We start from the raw sequence: 17,819 nt of genomic DNA, 5'->3' as shown, positions 1-17,819 counted from the left end.
AAAATATGTGATTAAGTTAAGGATCTTGAGAGGAGGACTTTATTCTAGGTGATCCAAGTAGGGCCTAAATACAATCACATGTATCCTTCTAAGAGAAAGGAGAAAGGAGTTTTGAGAGAGACAGAACACAAAGGAAAAGAAGACAGAGCAGACAGAGAGATGTGGCCACGAGCCAAGGAATGACAACCGTCACCAAAAACTGGGAGGGGCAAGGAGTGGATTCTCCCCTATAGCCTCTGGAGGAAGCCTGGTATTTACATCTTGATTTCAGACTTTTTGTCTTCAGAGCTGTGGGAGAATGAATTTCTGTTGCCTTGAACCACCAAATTTGTGGCAATATGTTGTGGCAGCTCCAGGAAGTTAATACGGGAACCTTAGAGAGGTCATCTATTCCCACTCCTTCACCTAAGAGATGAGGAAACTGAAGCATAAAGAAGGGAAGTGACTAACGTCACACAATTATTGGCACACTAACAGGGTCTTGCTCTATTGCCCAGGCTAGAGTGCAGTGGCATGGCCTCAACCTTCTAGGTTCAGGTGATCCTCCCACCTCAGCTTCCCTTGTAGCTGGGACTACAGGTGCATGCCACCCATACCTACAGGTAGCACCACCACACCTGGCGGTTTTTTTTTTTTTTTTTTGTATTTTTTGCAGAGACGTAGTTTCACCATGTTGCCCAGGCTGGTCTCAAACTCCTGGGCTCAAGCTATCTGCCCACCTCAGCCTCCCAAAGTGTTGGTATTACAGGTGTGAGCCACTGTGCCCAGTCTGTGTCTTCTTTTTAAAACATCTTTATTGAGATATATAATTCACATACCACACAATTCACCAATTCAATGTTTTTTTGTTATATCCAGGGAGTTATTAAAACATCGCTATAATCTTAGTTTGGAATATTTTCACCACCTACCCCAAGAAGCCCCATACTTGTTAGCAGTTTTGTCTGAGTCCTTTCTGGTTCCCTGTTTCAGGCATATTGATTTCTTCTCCCCAACCAGACTTGACTTTGCAGTGCCTTGTCTTTTGTATTCCTCTCTCATTCCCTAGTCAGCTGCTTCTCATGAGGCCATGGTTTGACTGGTCGCCCCAAACTCCCTTTAGACGAGGAGTCCATCATTCTTTCCGGCTGGCACTGAGGATTCTTTGATGGGGCTCTGGCCCTGGTAGTTGGACTGCTGACCTGTGGGAAAACCCCACAACACATCATCCCCTGAACCAACCGTCAAAGATATCAAGGTTGACCTGTTCTTCATTTATGTCTAAAGAGATAGAGTCTGGAAACTGAGTCACACTGAAGGGCCAGACAGCTTTGGTTCCCTCTAGTATCTTCAGAGCAAGCTCCACTGGCTCACCCACAACTCCACTGAGGAAAAGCTGACCACTGGTGAGGGCTGGCTGGCACCTCTGGATGACCTAGAGGGCTGCATCTGGAAGCCTAAGTAGAAAAAAGAAATAGAACATGCCATTGGGGGAACACTTGCTCTACATTTCTGGTGTTTTCTTTCTTGGGGCAGAAACCCTATTAAACAAACAAACACTCCTGGCCTCTCTAGGCTCTGGCTGTCACTCTTGGCCCCAGGATGCAGAAAGCACCCCATGCACCTGCTGCTTTCTGTATATTTCCCAGGGGCATGGCCCCAGGAGTGAGAGGCCTGTGTTTTTCATCGATAATTATGTTGGGTGGTGAGTCAGTCCACCATGGTTCTTTTTTAATCAGTTACATAGGTGAGTTTTGCCCTCTGCCTCATTTCTTTGTCTCCACTGGTCCAAAACTTGGATGAGAAAAAGAGACATGTTATGTATTAAGGTGGAAAAGGGAGACATTATGTACCAACCACTTAAACATCAAATACCTGAGTCCTCCATGGACTCTGAACCAGGCCCTGAGTTTTCTCACCTTGATGATGGCAACAGAGTTCCAAGAGCCTCCCAGCTTCCAGTGTCTCTCATCCCTTGAGAGCATTTAGTTTAAATTTCTAATGTGGAAGAGAAGAGATTAAAGTTTACCGAACCTCCACTAAGATGATTTTCTAGGTGCTTTGACATGGTGTTTTATTTATAACAACAACTCTGAGAGATAGTAACAGCAATAATTTATTGCAGTCTTTCTTTCTTTTCTTTTTTTTTTTAAGACAGAGTTTCACTCTTGTTGCCCAGGCTGCAGTGCAATGACATGATCTTGGCTCACTGCAACCTCTGCCTCCCTGGTTCAAGCGATTCTCCTGCCTCAGCCTCCTGCATAGCTGTGATCACAGGTGCCCACCATCACTCCTGACCAGTTTTTGTATTTTTAGTAGAGAAGGGGTTTCACCATGTTGGTCAGGCTGGTCTTGAACTCCTGACCTCAGGTGATCCACCTGCCTCGGCCTCCCAAAGTGTTGGGATTACAGGCGTGAGCCACCGGCATTATTTCTTTTCTTATGCTAGTTACTGGGCTGTTATACCTGCATCAGCTTGCTTTGTCCTCTCAGCTAACTGAAGCTCAATGAGACTGAGTAATTTGCTCAAGGTCATGTAGAAATTAGTGCTAGAATCAAGCATTTAATTTAGGATTTAAAAAAAATTTTCCAGCACAGTGCTTTTTTTATTCTCATGCTTCTTCTGTTGTAGTACTGTTCATCTATCGCTGAGAAATCGAGTCATTAGCTTTTTGTCTAATTTTTATTAAAAAAATTTTTAAATAAAAATAATGTATTTTTAAGGTGTACAACATAGTTCTTTAATATAGATACATAGTGAAATGAGTAACACCATCAAGCAAATTAACATGTCCACTTCCTCACAGTTATTTTTTTTTTTTTTTTTTTTTTGAGACGGAGTCCCGCTGTGTCGTCCAGGCTGGAGTGCAGTGGTACAATCTCGGCTCACTGCAATCTCCACCTCCCGAGTTCACGCCATTCTCCTGCCTCAGCCTCCTGAGTAGCTGGGACTACAGGCACCCGCCACCGCGCTCGGCTAATTTTTTGTATTTTTAGTAGAGACGGGGTTTCACCATGGTCTCAATCTCCTGACCTTGTGATCCGCCCGCCTCGGCCTCCCAAAGTGCTGGGATTACAGGCATGAGCCACTGTGCCCGGCCTTCTTTATTTTTTTAAGTGGTGAGAGCCCATGAAATGTACTCTCAGCAATTTCCCAGTTTATAGTACAGTATTATCAACTACCACCAATGTATCTTGTATCATTGGAAACTCATTCTTAGGGGCTTGTAGTACCCTCTACTAATTACCTGTTCGACTACTTTAGCCAGTGGTTTGTGTTTGTTTGGTTGCTTTTGTTTGTTTGTTTTTTCAGACGGATTCTTGCTCTGTCGCCTAGGCTGAAGTGCAGTGGTGTGATCTCGGCTCGCTGCAACCCCTGCCTCCTGGGTTCAAGCTATTCCCCTGCCTTAGCCTCCTGAGTATCTGGGACTACAGGCCTGCGCCACCACACCCAGCTAATTTTTGTATTTTTAGCAGAGACAGGGTTTTACCATGTTGGCCAGGCTGGTCTCAAACTCCTGACTTGAAGTGATTCACCTGCCTCGGCCTCCCAAAGTGATGGGATTACAGGCATGAGCCACTGGGCTGGGCCACAGCCAGTGTTTTCACTTGACTCCCACATACCTCTTTGCCCTGCCTTCTTTCCTTTTTCTATCTCTGAAGAATTTTTCCCACCTGGGACACATCCCCTTCCTGTTCTTAAAGACAAAACTTAAAGAACAAGACGGGAGTTGTCCCAGGTGGGAGCAATGAAGAAGTCAATGAAGACTGAGAAACTGTTACTTTCTGATCACGCTAAGTCAATGTTCTCCCAGTCCTCCATGCTGTTCATTTGTTCTTTCATTAACTCATTAATTTAATGTATTTATCCCAAAACATTTATTGACTTTTTTTTTTTTTTTTTTTTTTTGTGCCAAGGAGAAAGAGCCAGGAGCTCTGAAAGAAGCAATGATAAATCAGAGGTGAAATTCTGGGGAGCTTAAATAATAGTATATGGCTGAATTGTCAGGTTGAGGCAGGGATAATATCATAATCTTTCACTAGTATAGGAGCACTTGAGGAATAAGGCAGGCCAACAAATATGTAGTGAATGCTACATTTTAAAAATTATTGCCAGCTGTGTGTACATTATCTCAATGTCCAGAGTGTCCCTCCTTCCAGTTGTGTTCTGGGCCCCATCCCTTTGGCCTAAGGGATTCTTGCTTTCTCTCCTTCAGAGTCTCTCTCTCTCTGTTTTTCTCTCTTTCCTATGTTTGTAATGTCTTTCTTTCTGATGGCTGTTTCTCCTCAGCATGGAAATGTTAATATCCTTATTGTAATAATATTTTTGAGCACTTACTATATGCCAGGCAGAGATACCATATGTGGTTAGTCGAGTAATAACCCCCCAAGGATGTCCACATCCTAGTCCCCAGAACCTGTGAATATGTTACCTCACATAATAAAATGGACTCTGCTGATATGATTAAGGATCCTGAAATGAGGAGACTGTCCTGGATTATTTGGGTAGGCCCAGTGAAATCACAAGGGTTCTTAAAAAAATCAGACATAAAGCAATGTGACAACAGAAGCAGAGAGAGGGAAGGGGTAGGGAGAGAGAGAGACAGACAGGAAGAGAGAGATTGGAAGAGGGTAAACTGCTGGCTTTGAAGACTGATGAAGGATGCAAGCCAAGGAAATATAAGAAGACTCTAGAAGCTAGAAAAAGAAAGGAAATAGATTCTCCCCTAGAGTCTCCCAAAGAAATGCAGCCCTGCCAACCCGTTTTAGAACTCCTGATCTCCAGAACTGTAAGGCAGTAAATCTGTATTATTTTAAGTCAATACATTTGTAGTAATTTGTTACAGCAACAATAGGAAACTAATACACCATGCTAAGTCTCTCTTATTTAAAAACCAAACCAGGCTAGGCATGGTGGCTCACACCTGTAATCCCAGCACTTTGGGAGGCCGAGGCGGGTGGATCACCTGAGGTCAGGAGTTCGAGACCAGCCTCAACATGGAGAAACCCCCATCTCTACTAAAAATACAAAATTAGGCGGGCATGGTGGTACATGCCTATAATCCCAGCTACTCAGGAGGCTGAGGCAGGAGAATTGCTTGCACCTGGGAGGCGGAGGTTGTGGTGAGCCGAGATCGTGTCATTGCACTCCAGCTTGAGCAAGAAGAGCAAAATCTGTCTAAACAACAACAACAACAACAACAAAAACCAAACCAAAACACCAAACAAACAACTCCCTTACTCCTGTGTTCTATCTTACTTTCCATCAAAGCCAAGCTTCCTGAAAAGTGCTGCCTCCATCCCCTCCCTCCCACGTGCTCTGAAACCCACTTCAATTTTTCTTCTATCTTTGCCATTCAATTTTTCCCAGGGCCAACAATAAACAACTTCATCCCATGTATAAGAGCACTTTCCAATTCTACCTTGACATAGCAGAATTGACCAATTCCTCATTCTCTAAACCTCTTTCTCCTCTTTGCTTCAGTGGTGGCATGCCCACACAATTTTTCTCCTACTTCAGCTCCTCCTCTGCCTCCTGCCTCCAGTTGTCCTTCTGTGTGTTTGGTGTTTCCCTAGTGTCCACCCATAGTCTTTATCTTTTGAGATCCTCTCTGGGTTATCTCGTCCATTGTCATGGTCTCAGTGACAGCCTATGTTCCAATGGCTCTCTAATATGTGTCTCTACTCAGATTTCACTCCTAACTCCAGACTCATAAAGGGAACATCCCATTGTCTTGTCTACTTGAATCTTCCCACAAGCATCTGTAACCCATCACACCCAAACCCACCCTAATTATCTTCTCATTCAAATCTGCTTCTCCTCCATACCCTATCTCTGAAACAAAGAACGTGGGATTCATGACTGCTCTTTCTTCCTGACTCTGCATTGATTCAGTTTCAATGTCCTGTCAATTCCACTTCTGAAACACCTCCCCATATGCGTCTCTTCCTCCTTATCCTCACTGCTCTATGTTAGTTCAAGCTTTCACTTCCTGGTCCTCAGCAGTTCTTGCCTGGGTCACCACAATAGTTTACCCACGATCTTCTTACTTCTAGTAGTCTTATTCCCTTATCATCTATACTATTCAATATTAACGGAGTAATACACATAAATAAGTCAGGCCACTTCTCTTCTCAGAATCCATCACTTGGGTCCCTGTTGCCTTTAAGATAAGTCCAAATGCCACCACAGGGCTTATAAACTCTACATTCATGATGTGCTTTTCTGTCCACTTCCTAGTCTCTTTTCCTGTCCTACTTTCTCAGGCATCTTATATTCCTTTACAAAAGACACCTTACATCAATAGCAACTTCCAGGTAACGAACTGGTGAAGAGCAGTGGTTCTGGACTCAAACTTTCTGGTTTGAGTCTCAGCTTCATCACTTATTAAGAAAACTGTGACTTTGTTCAATATATTTAGTTAGCCCCCTCCACTCCTCAGTTTCCTCATATATGAAAGCAGGAGAAGGACCTATTTCAAAGAGTTGTGGTTGAGCTCTTAATGTAGCATCCATCCTAGGATAAGAGCTCATCAAGGGCTTACATCCATGATTTCCTGGCTTCTGTACCTAGTGTTCACTCTGTCTGCAATTCTGCATCACCTCCCTCTACTCTGCTCTGCTTGGTCAACCCCAACTTTAAGACTAAACCAGTGTTGTTTTCCTTGGGAAGCTTCCCCTGACCTCCACCACTTTCTGGCCATAAATGCATAACCCTATCATAGCGCTTAGTGCTGAAACTGTTTGCCTCTTCTCACTAGATCCTGAGCAACTTGAGAGCAGGAATTATATCTTTAACTATCCACAGAAACTTGCATATAAATATTCTTCAATATATATTCATTGGGTGACCAGATGATTACAATATTCTGGATAAATTAATGTTTAATTTAATCTAGGAACATGAATTTTTTAGACAAAATTGCTGCCCCTATTTTAAAGAACAAAATAGATTATCCAGGGCAGATAATATGGGGAGAATTTTATGTCTGGAGCTACTTCCTGGGAATGATATTCTGTGTCACCCCAGGGGTGTGAAGGCCAAGGGGCATTTTTTTCTGGGGCACAACTGTTGCTTTCTGTTCTATTGTGGAGGTGTGGAGAGGAAGAGAAAGAGAATGAAGGGCAGGCCCTAGCCCCTGAGAACTCTACCTTAGTGTCCAAGCATAGGAATATCCTTACTTTGGGGAAGCTTTCATCACTCACTGTGTCCCTAGTAGCATGAAGGGCCCCAGCTAGATGTACATTAAAGCCCTCTCAGCCCTTCAAGGTCAGTTAATATTAATAGTATTTTGTTGAACAAATAAATGGTGAAATGTTGCATCCAAAGGCTGTTGTGTAGTAGTAGAGGAAGCCATAATTTCCCTTTCATTATAGTCAATTGGTGGGAAGGGAGCTCCTACTGGCTGAGTCAGGCTTTTTCTTTTTCTTTTCTTTTTTTTTTTTTTTTTTTTTTAAGATGGAGTCTTGCTGTGTCACCAGGCTGGAGTGCAGTGGCACGATCTCCACTCACTGCAATCTCTGCCTCTCGGGTTCAAGGGATTCTCCTGCCTCAGCCTCCCAAGTAGCTGGGACTACAGGCGTGCACCACTACGCCCAGCTAATTTTTGTATTTTTAGTAGAAACAGGGTTTCACTATGTTAGCCAGGATGGTCTCAATCTCTTGACCTTGCGATCTGCTCGCCTTGGCCTCCCAAAGTGCTGGGATTCCAGGTGTGAGCCACCGTGCCCTCCCGAGTCAGGGTTTTAATTAACCAAGAAAAGCCTTGTGAGGAATGGAGCAAAAAGTTCAGGATAATATCCCATCCTTAGCTGTCTCATAGTTTGCTCTTTTGCAAGCCTTTACAGGACAGGGTTGACCAAATAAATCTGATTTATAGAAGTGCAGATTCAAATACAGCCCTTTAGATATTTCAAAGATTTTTCTGCAAACATAATCTGATATGTGCAGCAGGAATAAAGGGCAGTAGCTCTCGAGGAGTGGGCTGCATGGATGGTGGTGTATCAATAGGAGTCCAGGCTTTTTCTAAACACACACAAGCTCCCTCTTCCTCAAAACCATAAAAAAAAAATTTGATCACATGTTTAGTTAACTAATATCGTGTGCCTTTTGTACACAAGGCACTTTGGGTGCAAACATGAACAAAATGGGCTCACACTGTCTCGGCCCTCATGATGCTTTGTCTAGTCGGGGAAGACAGACTAATTTGAAACATAATTGGGAAGCACTGTGATGAGGGAGGCACAGGGAGCTTTGGAAGCAGAAGATTAGTCTCCTGCCTTAGGCCTGGCAGTGTCAGGACTCCTTCCTGATAGTGGTGCTGTCTACACTGAGACCTAAAGAATGACAAGGAGCTACCCACAGAAAGATGGGGAAAAGAGAGAAGGGGTTGAGTTGGGTGACAGATGTGCTGGGCAAAGGAAACAGCATCTGTGTAGCAGAATGTTATGTATCTGGAACCCTGGAATTGTCAGTTATGATCTCAAACTAAGGACAAACAGGAGCATTCACATAACTATGAAGCAGAACTAATCACCAATGCTACCACAGGCAGGACAGCAGAGATCGTTACTATGCTAACTGCCAGGAATAGGAATCCACACACTTCTGCCCACTGCATCCTGGCCTGAAGTGCTACCAGTGTCTGCTGGAGACACGCTCACATGCAACATGTAATGTGAAGTGGTTTTATTATAATACAGACAGGCAGCAAGGGACAAAAGAGGCCTAGGATCCATTGTGAGGCAGTCCTCAAGGCTCAGGACAGCTGCCTGGGAAGGATGGAGTTTTGAGTGTACATGCCCCCCACACACTACAGCTGAGAGACCCTGAAAGGCAACTCCCCCTGAGTTACATATCTCAGGGGTAATGTGACTCACTGGGCAAAGCTGGGAAGGGCATCCTGCTTCCAGAGGAGAGAGGAATAAAGCCTGGGCTGTCCCGGGCAGCCTCTCTCTAGCTGCAGATGTTACATTTTCTAGGAGGGACAGAAACGAGGCTTGGGCTGTTTCAGGCAGTTACTGCCTATTTTGGGTTTGTTTGTTTGAGAAAGAGTCTTGCTCTGTTGCCTAGGCTGGGGTGCAATGGTATGATCTCAGCTCACTGCAACCTCCGCCTCCCGGGTTCAAGCTATTCTCCTGCCTCAGCCTCCCGAGTAGCTGGGATTACAGGTGCCAGCCACCATACCTGGCTAATTTTTGTATTTTTAGTAGAGATGGAGTTTTACCATGTTGGCCAGGCTGGTCTTGAACTCCTGACGTCAAGTGATCCGCCCACCTCCACCTCCCAAAGTGCTAGGGTTACAGGCATGAACCACCATGCCGGGGCTATTTTGGGTATTATATTTTCAGCATATTCTACAGTTTTTTTTGAAAACTACAAGCAAGAAAGAGGGTGAGAATTAGGTCAGTGCAAGGTCCCCTGGAGGACTGTCCTGCAGTCACCCCCCACCAACCCAGATATCCGTCTTAGCAAAGCTAGTGCATTTCATATGTCCACAGGCTTCCCCAGATCTGGAGGCAGAGGTTTGCCTTGTCAAGTCAATATGACACCTTCGCTGACACAATCTTCGTGCAACATCACTGAGTGAGCCAGAGTACATTTCATTAGGCCCAGGAGTATTATAACCACAAGCAGGGTGGCTGTACCTGCCTGAGCAGTGACCTACCCAAGGTTCCAGTGATCCAGATAAGAATTCATTAAAGAGACCGAAGAAGGATTCTTCAGATGCCCCCACTGTCTGCAGCAAGGGGGGCTGCATTCGGATCTCCTCCACCTGTGTCTCCACAATGCCTGAGGTGTTTATCTAGATAGAGCAGGAAGTGTTGGCAACGACATTCCTCCCAACTGGTCTAAAAGGGAGCCTAGAAGAATTCTGTTGCCCAAAACGACTTTCTTGAAGAACTTGGAGGATATCTGCTGGGCTGCCACAGCAGGGGCAGTGGAAGAAACAATATCTTTCATGGTCAGGGACAGATTCTTCTTTTTTTTCAGCTCTGACTCCTATGTATGGTACCAAAGCTCTCATAAAGGACATAATTCCAGAGTCGCCTCCTCCTCCTAGCAGGTCTCTAGATAGACTGGTGTACAGGTTTAGGCTGCTGGCCCAACAGTGCACCTCACCCCAAGGAGTGCTGTCTAGCGGCACTTTCAGCAGGCCCAATGTATGGATCTCCTCATCCATCAGCTTTTTGGGCATGACATTGCCCCTCCCATACTTAGGTCACCTCCAACTGCCCTCAGAAAAAGATGTAGCCCTCGGATGCATGCAGTATCCATTCCCCCGTTTTATTGTTCAGCGACCTGTTAATATAGTACAGAGGCATTGGCATTCACCAGCTAGGCCTCATTAATCACATAGTTGCATGAGCTCAGTTTCCTCCATTCGATGATGCTCATGAAGCTCCTATGCAGAGGACTAGCATTTGTTTAGTCCTTGTTTTTGTTGTCACTGCTGGGACATTTCTGATCCAAGTAGTCAAAGGACAATCAAAGCACCAGCCCACCAAGGTTTTGTTAGGTGTGGTTGTGACACTTTGAGTTAGTTAAGTTGTAACAGGCCCCTCTAGCCCCTTCTCAAGTGGCAAGTGCCAGATCCTCACTCAGTAACCAGGGCTTGGATTCTGTTAATGTACATTGTGGCCTTAGGAATGCTGGTGTACTTTACCATTGGCAGGATAAGAGGGTCTCTGTGGTCTGTAACAGAACAAAGTCTGGGATGGAGGATCCAGTACTTAGTCAGGCAGCCTGCAGTGATCACAGCTTGGGAATGCCTAATGAAAGTGTTATGCTCCAGCCTTCTACTGCCTCATGGAAAAAGTAGATTGACAGGTTACTTCCCCTTCCCCTTCCCTTCCCCTAAGGTACAGGTAGTTCCTGCCTAACAGATAGGAGTTGGGCTGAGGTGGTGTACTCACCCAGTCTGTCCCAGTCCCCAGGCTACCACCTCTGTAGGCACCCATTACCCTTGTTGCTTGACCCAGGGTTTGCAGCCTCAGTTGTCTAGCCCATATAGGGAAATTATGTCAGGTACAAATTTGACATCTGATAACACTACCCACCTGACTGGAAAGATCTGATGTCCCCAGTGCCACTAGAGGAACCCTAACACCCTGGCACTCCTTGGTTCTCTCTCCCATCCCTGTGGTATCCCATAGAAGGGAGACACCAGGGGAAGTATCACCTGCAGATTAGAGTTGGAGAGGCCCTGTTCAGGGTTCTAGAATGGCCTGAATCTCGAACTTACCTCCAGAATATGCACTCTTAAGGGAAAACAGAAAAAGAATGGTTGGGATACTGAGATTAGGATTTTCCAGGCATAGCCTAATCAAGTGGCTGCCTGGTTCACCTCCATCTCCACCAAGCTCAGTGTTTTCAAAACATGTGCTGCAGTGTCATGTTTCTTTTGCATTGGAGTACAGAATTCAGCGTCCATACTGCCTTGGTTAGATGCGGATATACCATACCAGCAGGCTGTCTTAGTGTCCTTTTTCTGTTGCTGTCTGAGCCAGCTAGCTATTCCATTGTTCAATAGCTCCATTCACCTGCACATAACAGGGTGCATGGAAAGTCCATCATATTCCCTGAGAGTGTGCCCGTCATGTTCCCTGGGCAGTGAAGGGTGTTCCTTGGTCCTTCACTTCGAGTAAAGTCCCACGAAGTGTCCAAAAATATGACATAACTTCCTCTCAAGGGGGTCTATGGTAGTCCAAGCATCCACATGAGTGACATACATGTCTCCCTTCCAGGCAGCAAGCTGCTGCCATAGTCCTATTCCCCATACAAGGAATCAATTAATAGTCCAGTCACTTAGTTGCCATTCCTCTGACTGAATGGCTAGGTTGTTGACAACAGCCCATAAATTCGTGAAAATATAGCAAGATATGATGGTAGAGGTGGCCTGGATGGCCATCATCATTTCCTGTAGTTTGACCCATTGGGCAGAACATTCCTGTTCAGTCACAGTCAATGTATGACCATCCCTTGGCCAGATGACGGTCACAACCTTGTGGACCTGCCTGCTTGTTGTTTTGCAGCTCCATTAGTAAACCTGCCATGCCATCAGTAGGCAGGTCTCTGAGTCTTGAGCCATGGACTGCCTCAGAGGGAGCCAAGCCAGCCATTCTGGAGCATTCAGTATGGCTAGCTTGGCTCCTTCTGATGAGTTAGCCATTTGTTTATGGAGCATACTGGTTCCTTGGGCTCCCAGCTGGGCTCAATTTTGAATGTACCATTTCAGTTTGATAACTGATGTCTGTCAAGCCCATCCAATTTTATAGTTGGGGTTTATGAGCGCTCAAGTGGGAATGGCTAGTTCAGGTTACAGTCTCACATGTTGCTTTCAGGCTGTAAGATGCTCAGTCCCCAAGAATGCCCAATAGCAAGCAAGGGGTTGAATTCAGAAGAGACATATCTGGTGGCTGCCTCAGGCAACTTATGTGTTTGTTTGTTTGTTTGTTTGTTTTGAGACAAAGTCTCGCTCTGTCGCCCAGGCTGGAGTGCAGTGGTGTGATCTTGGCTCACCGCAACCTGTGCCTCCTGGGTTCAACCGATTCTCGTGCCTCAGCCTCCTGAGTAGCTGGGACTACAGGCGCCCGCCACCACGCCCAGCTAATTTTTATATTTTTAGTAGAGACAGGGTTTCACCATGTTGGCCAGGATGGTCTCGATCTCCTGACCTCGTGATCTGCCCACCTTGGTCTCCCAAAGTGCTGGGATTACAGGAATGAGCCACCGTGTCCAGCCACAATTTAAATGCTTAAAATGAGAGGCTGGTATAACCCAGTGGCAGTTTTCTGTTGCCACAGACTCCTGTCAGCAGGCATGCGGTTTGTGGACCTCTAACTCCATTAAGCTAGCAGACTGTCAAGGTTTTAAAGTTAGTGAATGTGCCACAACTTGCTGAATGGCTTCCAAGGCCTGCCATTGCAAAGGGCTCTCTGTTCAAAGTGGGGACTTTGTTGGTCACTTTGACTAAGGGGGCCAGAAGGACACTCAGGTAAGGTACATACTGTTGTCAGTATCCAAAGAGGTTGAGTTGTTGAGCCTCCTTTTTATTAGTGGATACTATCAGGGTTAACATTTTTGCTTGACTTTATCTGGGATACTTCTTTGGCTTCCAGCCCAGATGGCCTTGGCATTCAGCCTGGGACAGTCCATTGTGAGTCTCCATGCCCCAAAGGCATTTTTGACTGGCCAAACTGGGCAGTTACACTGTGAAAGGGTAGCTTATAACATTTTTATCTGCAGCAAGTTTTGAATTAGCCAAGTAATGTCCTCTTCTCCATTTAATATGTAATACTGCTTTTTTTTTTTTTTTTTTTTTAGTAACCCAATGGGTCTTGAGTAGCTTAGGTAGCAGGCAGGAGTGGCTATACCCCACTGTTAATGGCTCGAATTCTTACCTGTGAAAGGACATACCCCCTCAGGCAGTGGTGATATTTTGTTCCACAAGCAGCCAAAATGTCAATGCCTACAATACACTTAGTGATGGGAACCATGATCACTAGCCCCTGAAATGGCCCAAAGGGCCCCACCCACAAGGAGATAAGCACCACAAGCAAATAGGCACCATGATCTTCCATATTCACTTGCAAACCTCCTGATGTCATCACTTTAATCTTTTTTCCCCTAAGGGGACCTGGAAATATTGCAATGTGGGCCCCAGGGCACAAGAACCCCAGAAAAGTTCGAATCCTTTTCCTTCCCCTTTTTATCCTAACAGGAGAATGGAGCCATTGGCACTCAGTGGGGACCCAGAGACCTTGGCCCCATTTCTAACTGCACCATTCAGCCTGAGACATTTGGGTCTGCAATGTCCTTTATCAAACAAACACACTACCTAGGCTGCGTAAGACTTCCCTGGCCTTCCTCCACATCCACCCTTTAGATAGGGGGTCTCCCCATCTTTGAAGGCCCACCCTATGTGTGTTGGTTCCCTCTCAGATGTTCCAGGGATGGTCTGAGGATCTCTTTCCCATTCTCTCTCAAGTGCCTCAGGGTCCATCAGAATACCCAGTTCCTGAGCTCTCTGGCCTGGGAATGAGCGATTACATAAGTGCCCAACAAACACCCAGGGGATTGTATGCTGCTCTATCCTGTTTCTATATCCTGTACTCTCTCCTCGGTCTATGCAGCCAGCTCACTCCCATCTGCAGGGGAGGTGGGGAGAGTATGTTTCACTTATCATCCTTCCCTCCCCATGACTGAATGCCCAGGCTGACATCTCTGACCTGGGCCAGGTACCGGGGGATATCACTGTCCCACTTCACCAGACCACACCCTGCTCACAGCACCAATTTTGTGAGGCAGGTTCACTAATAACCAATCCCAAGAGAAGAGTCCCACTACAAGCAGGACAGCAGAGATTGACACTATGCCAATTGCCAGAAATAGGAGTCCACACACTTCTACCCACTACATCCTGGCCTGAAGGTCTACCAGCGTCGGCTGGAGATACACTCACATGCAACAAATTTTGCGAGGTGGGATTATTACTTATAGGCAGAGGTTGGATTATTACTTATAGGCAGGCAGCAAGGGACAAAAGAAGGCTAGGATCCATTGTGAGGTGGTCGTCAAGGCTCAAGGAAGCTTCCTGGAAAGGATTGAGTGTTGCCTGTACAGGCCCCACGTGCACCACAAGTGAGAGGCCCCAAAAGGCAGCCCACTATGAGTTATACACCTCAGGAGTCATGTGACTCATTGGACAAAGCTGGGAAGGGCATCCTGCTTCCAGGGGAGAGAGGTACAAAGCCTGGACTGTCCCTGGCAGTTCCTCTCTAACTCCAGATGTTACATTCCCTAGGAGGGACAGGAACAAGGAGGCCCAGTCTATTTCAAGCGGTTCCTTCCTTTCTCAGGATATTGTATTCCCAGCACATTTGACGGTTTTTCTTGAGAATTACAAGCAAGAAAGAGAGGAGAACTGGGTTTGTCCAAGGCCCCTTGGAATATATTGTCCTGCGTTAACGTCCTAGAGGTGCCATTAAAAGAGGAAAGTTAGTTCTGCTACCCCGAACCATACTACAGCACCCCATTCTTAACCTCTCCTAGATTTAAAACCATCCCCTAGAAGATAATATGGAGGTAAAAAGAGAAAGGGCACTGATGGAGTCATGTGTACCCAGCCACGGAAATGAGTGCTGTGACTTTTGTTCTCACCTCCTCCGAGTGAGGGGTCTCCAAGAGAATCACTCATAGAAATTGGTGGGCTGGCAAGAAGAAGAGACTGATAGCTCAATCCCTGGTTGGATATCTGCTGATGAGCTTGCTGATCTGTACTCTGATCACTAGAGCAGGGAGAGAAGGATGACAGGGAAAGAGCTATCACTCTTACCACTTGGTTTAGCAAGGATGTGAGTCAAATGAACAGTGTGGAAATCGGTGTGAATTTACTGTATGTTAAATGAACACTCAATAGGGTTTGGGCCATCTGGCCGGTTCTTCTTCCAAGAGAATTGGCTGCCAAGCCAGGAAACCTAGTTATACCACCAAGAGCAGGGCTGAGGGGTTGTGGGAAACAGTTATGAGGCAGGAGAATAGGGTCTGAAGGCAAGAAACCTAAGGCGGTTTCATGCTGACTTCCTAGAACTAAATTGAAACGAAAGCCTTAACTTTCCACGCCTAAGTAACAAAAGGACCAGAAGCTACTCCCTTTAAATAAACTCCCACCATTTCTGCACAGCAGATGGGAAACTTGAAAGTACCTCTGATTGGTTGCTTTTTGCAACTAATCAGATGTTTGCATAGGAGTGTAACTGTTTAACTTCACTTCAGTCTCTGATTGGTTGTTTTCCGCAACCAATCAGACTGATTGTGGGCCACCACTTCATTTACATGGGGTGAACACCAAGTGGCCAATGGGAAACCTCTAGCAGGTATTTGGACCCAAGAAAATTCTGTATCAGGGCCCTTGAGCCTCTGCTCCGCCTGCTCCCACACTGTGGTGTGTACTTGCACTTTCAATAAATCTCTGCTTTTGTTGCTTCCTTCTTTCCTTGCTTTGCTGTGGGTTTTGTCCAATCCTTTTTTGAAAACGCCAAGAAATCTGGACAACTTGCAGTCAAGACCCTACCAGTAACAGTTTTAAGCTGCAGCAGATTTCCCATCAAAGAATTGTGTACTGGGGAGAGCTCCCAGGGAACTAACCCATGTGCCTATTAAGAACTAGCATTTGGGTACCTTCCAAATGGAAGGTATTTGTGACCAATCAGCCTTCAACTGAGAGGCAGAGAGAACCAACAGACAATTGCAATTTAATGCCCAGTCAGGCAAAATGACTTTTGGCCCTCATTCCCCAGCCCTCCCTGATTTTTCCTCAGGGTTCCAACACAGTAAGTATTTTTGGGAAAGGCAGACTTCTATTAAAGGACAGAATACACCACTTCGCCAAACCAAATTCCACTGCTGAAGTCTGGCTGGTGCTGAGGGGAAGGAAGTTTTGCAAATTTCATTGCAAACCTTGAAATGAGATTTAAGATTTTAAGTGGACTGCATTAGACTGGACTAGTAATAATTAAGTAAACAAAAAAACTACAAAACTACAGAATCTGTCAGGGCTGGAAGAACTGAGAGTATGGTTGAAGGCACTGGTTAAAACCTCATTGAGAATATGTTCAGCAGAGTTTAGAATGTTCATTAAATTGTTTCTATATGCAAAAAGCCTTTGAAGTAAGAGGCAGCCTGATTTGTTAAACTGATAGTTTCTGAAGATGACTGGAACACAGAGGGAGAGAAGGAAGTCTGGAAGACTATGAAGAAGTCAGGCAATGAGTGTCTTAGAGCCGTTTTAAGGTGCTTGGACTTTATTCTGAGGCCCAAGAGAAGCCATGAAATATTTTAATGATCAAATTTGCATCTTAGAATGATCCCACAGCAGGTAGGGTAGGGACTAGAAACAGCGAAATCATTTAAGCAAGAGAAAATGGTATGGCAGTGGGGATAGAGAAATGGCAGTGTGGATGGAGAAAAGTGGGAAGATATGTAGGTGGAGAATTGTCAGGAGTTGCTTACTGATGAGACGTGGGCTCGAGGGAAAGGCTAAGGAAGCTTCTCTTTCCCTACCTCTCCTTCCAGCTGACCCTAGAAATGCTGTCCGGTTTCCAGTCCCTGCTCACACTTCATTCAATGGTGGAGGAACATCCAGCTGCTGTCCCATGGGGGTCTGGAGGTCTATGGGCACCAACAGTACCATTTCCACAGTCTTTCCAGCAGCGATAGGAGCAGGCTGTGCCTCGAGTGTCATCTGGTTTGGAGGCCGAGGTCCCCACGTTTAAGTGACTTGCTTACCACCCCACAGCTGGTTTGTAACAGAGTCCAAATTTCACCCTCAGCTTTAGGGCTCTTTTAATAACACTTCATTGCTGCATCCCGAAGATAAGCAAAAGAAACAAAATAAAGATAAAAAGGAAAGCACTGTTCCAAATGCATAGCCTGGAGCATAACAAAATATATAACAAGAGACCCGCGCCCTGCTGTCGGGGCGTCTCGATGTGCGCATGCGTCCCAGGACGAGGCTGCCAGAGGAGATCAGGCGGTTCGCAGCGTTCCAAGTTGGAGGCCAGCCCACGACAAGGAGCTGAGGTGCGCATGTTCTCCAAATCATTTCCCGGCAGAGGAAATTGGCTAAGACCATTAGCTAGTGGGAATCGGAAGAGGATGGGTCACTCGGCCTGTGCGCGGGGCACTGTGGGTGTTGTAGTTTTTGCAGAGTGGTAGCGGTTGGTTCTTTTGAGAGGAAATCTTTGCGACCAGTTGAGTCACGAAGATTTTTGAGAAAAAGTTACTTGCACGGGGGAATCGAGTGTGGACCAGCTGTGTGGGTGTGGCTTAATTCTGC

General features: G+C 45.8%; 1 long non-coding RNA gene across 1 annotated transcript; it reads right to left on the bottom strand.

The window, feature by feature from the left end:
* Positions 1-830: 830 nt before the first annotated feature.
* Positions 831-17,590, bottom strand: LOC117075819. Its single transcript, XR_004434144.1, has 2 exons — positions 17,062-17,590; positions 831-1,436 (listed from the first exon to the last, which is right to left on the bottom strand). It is a non-coding gene; the product is annotated as an uncharacterized LOC117075819 (long non-coding RNA).
* Between the last annotated feature and the right edge of the window lie 229 nt (positions 17,591-17,819).

Source organism: Trachypithecus francoisi, unplaced genomic scaffold, assembly GCF_009764315.1.
Source record: "Trachypithecus francoisi isolate TF-2019V2 unplaced genomic scaffold, Tfra_2.0 Lachesis_group5, whole genome shotgun sequence".
Lineage (NCBI taxonomy): Eukaryota > Metazoa > Chordata > Mammalia > Primates > Cercopithecidae > Trachypithecus > Trachypithecus francoisi.
This window is presented reverse-complemented; position numbering and strand designations above follow the sequence as displayed.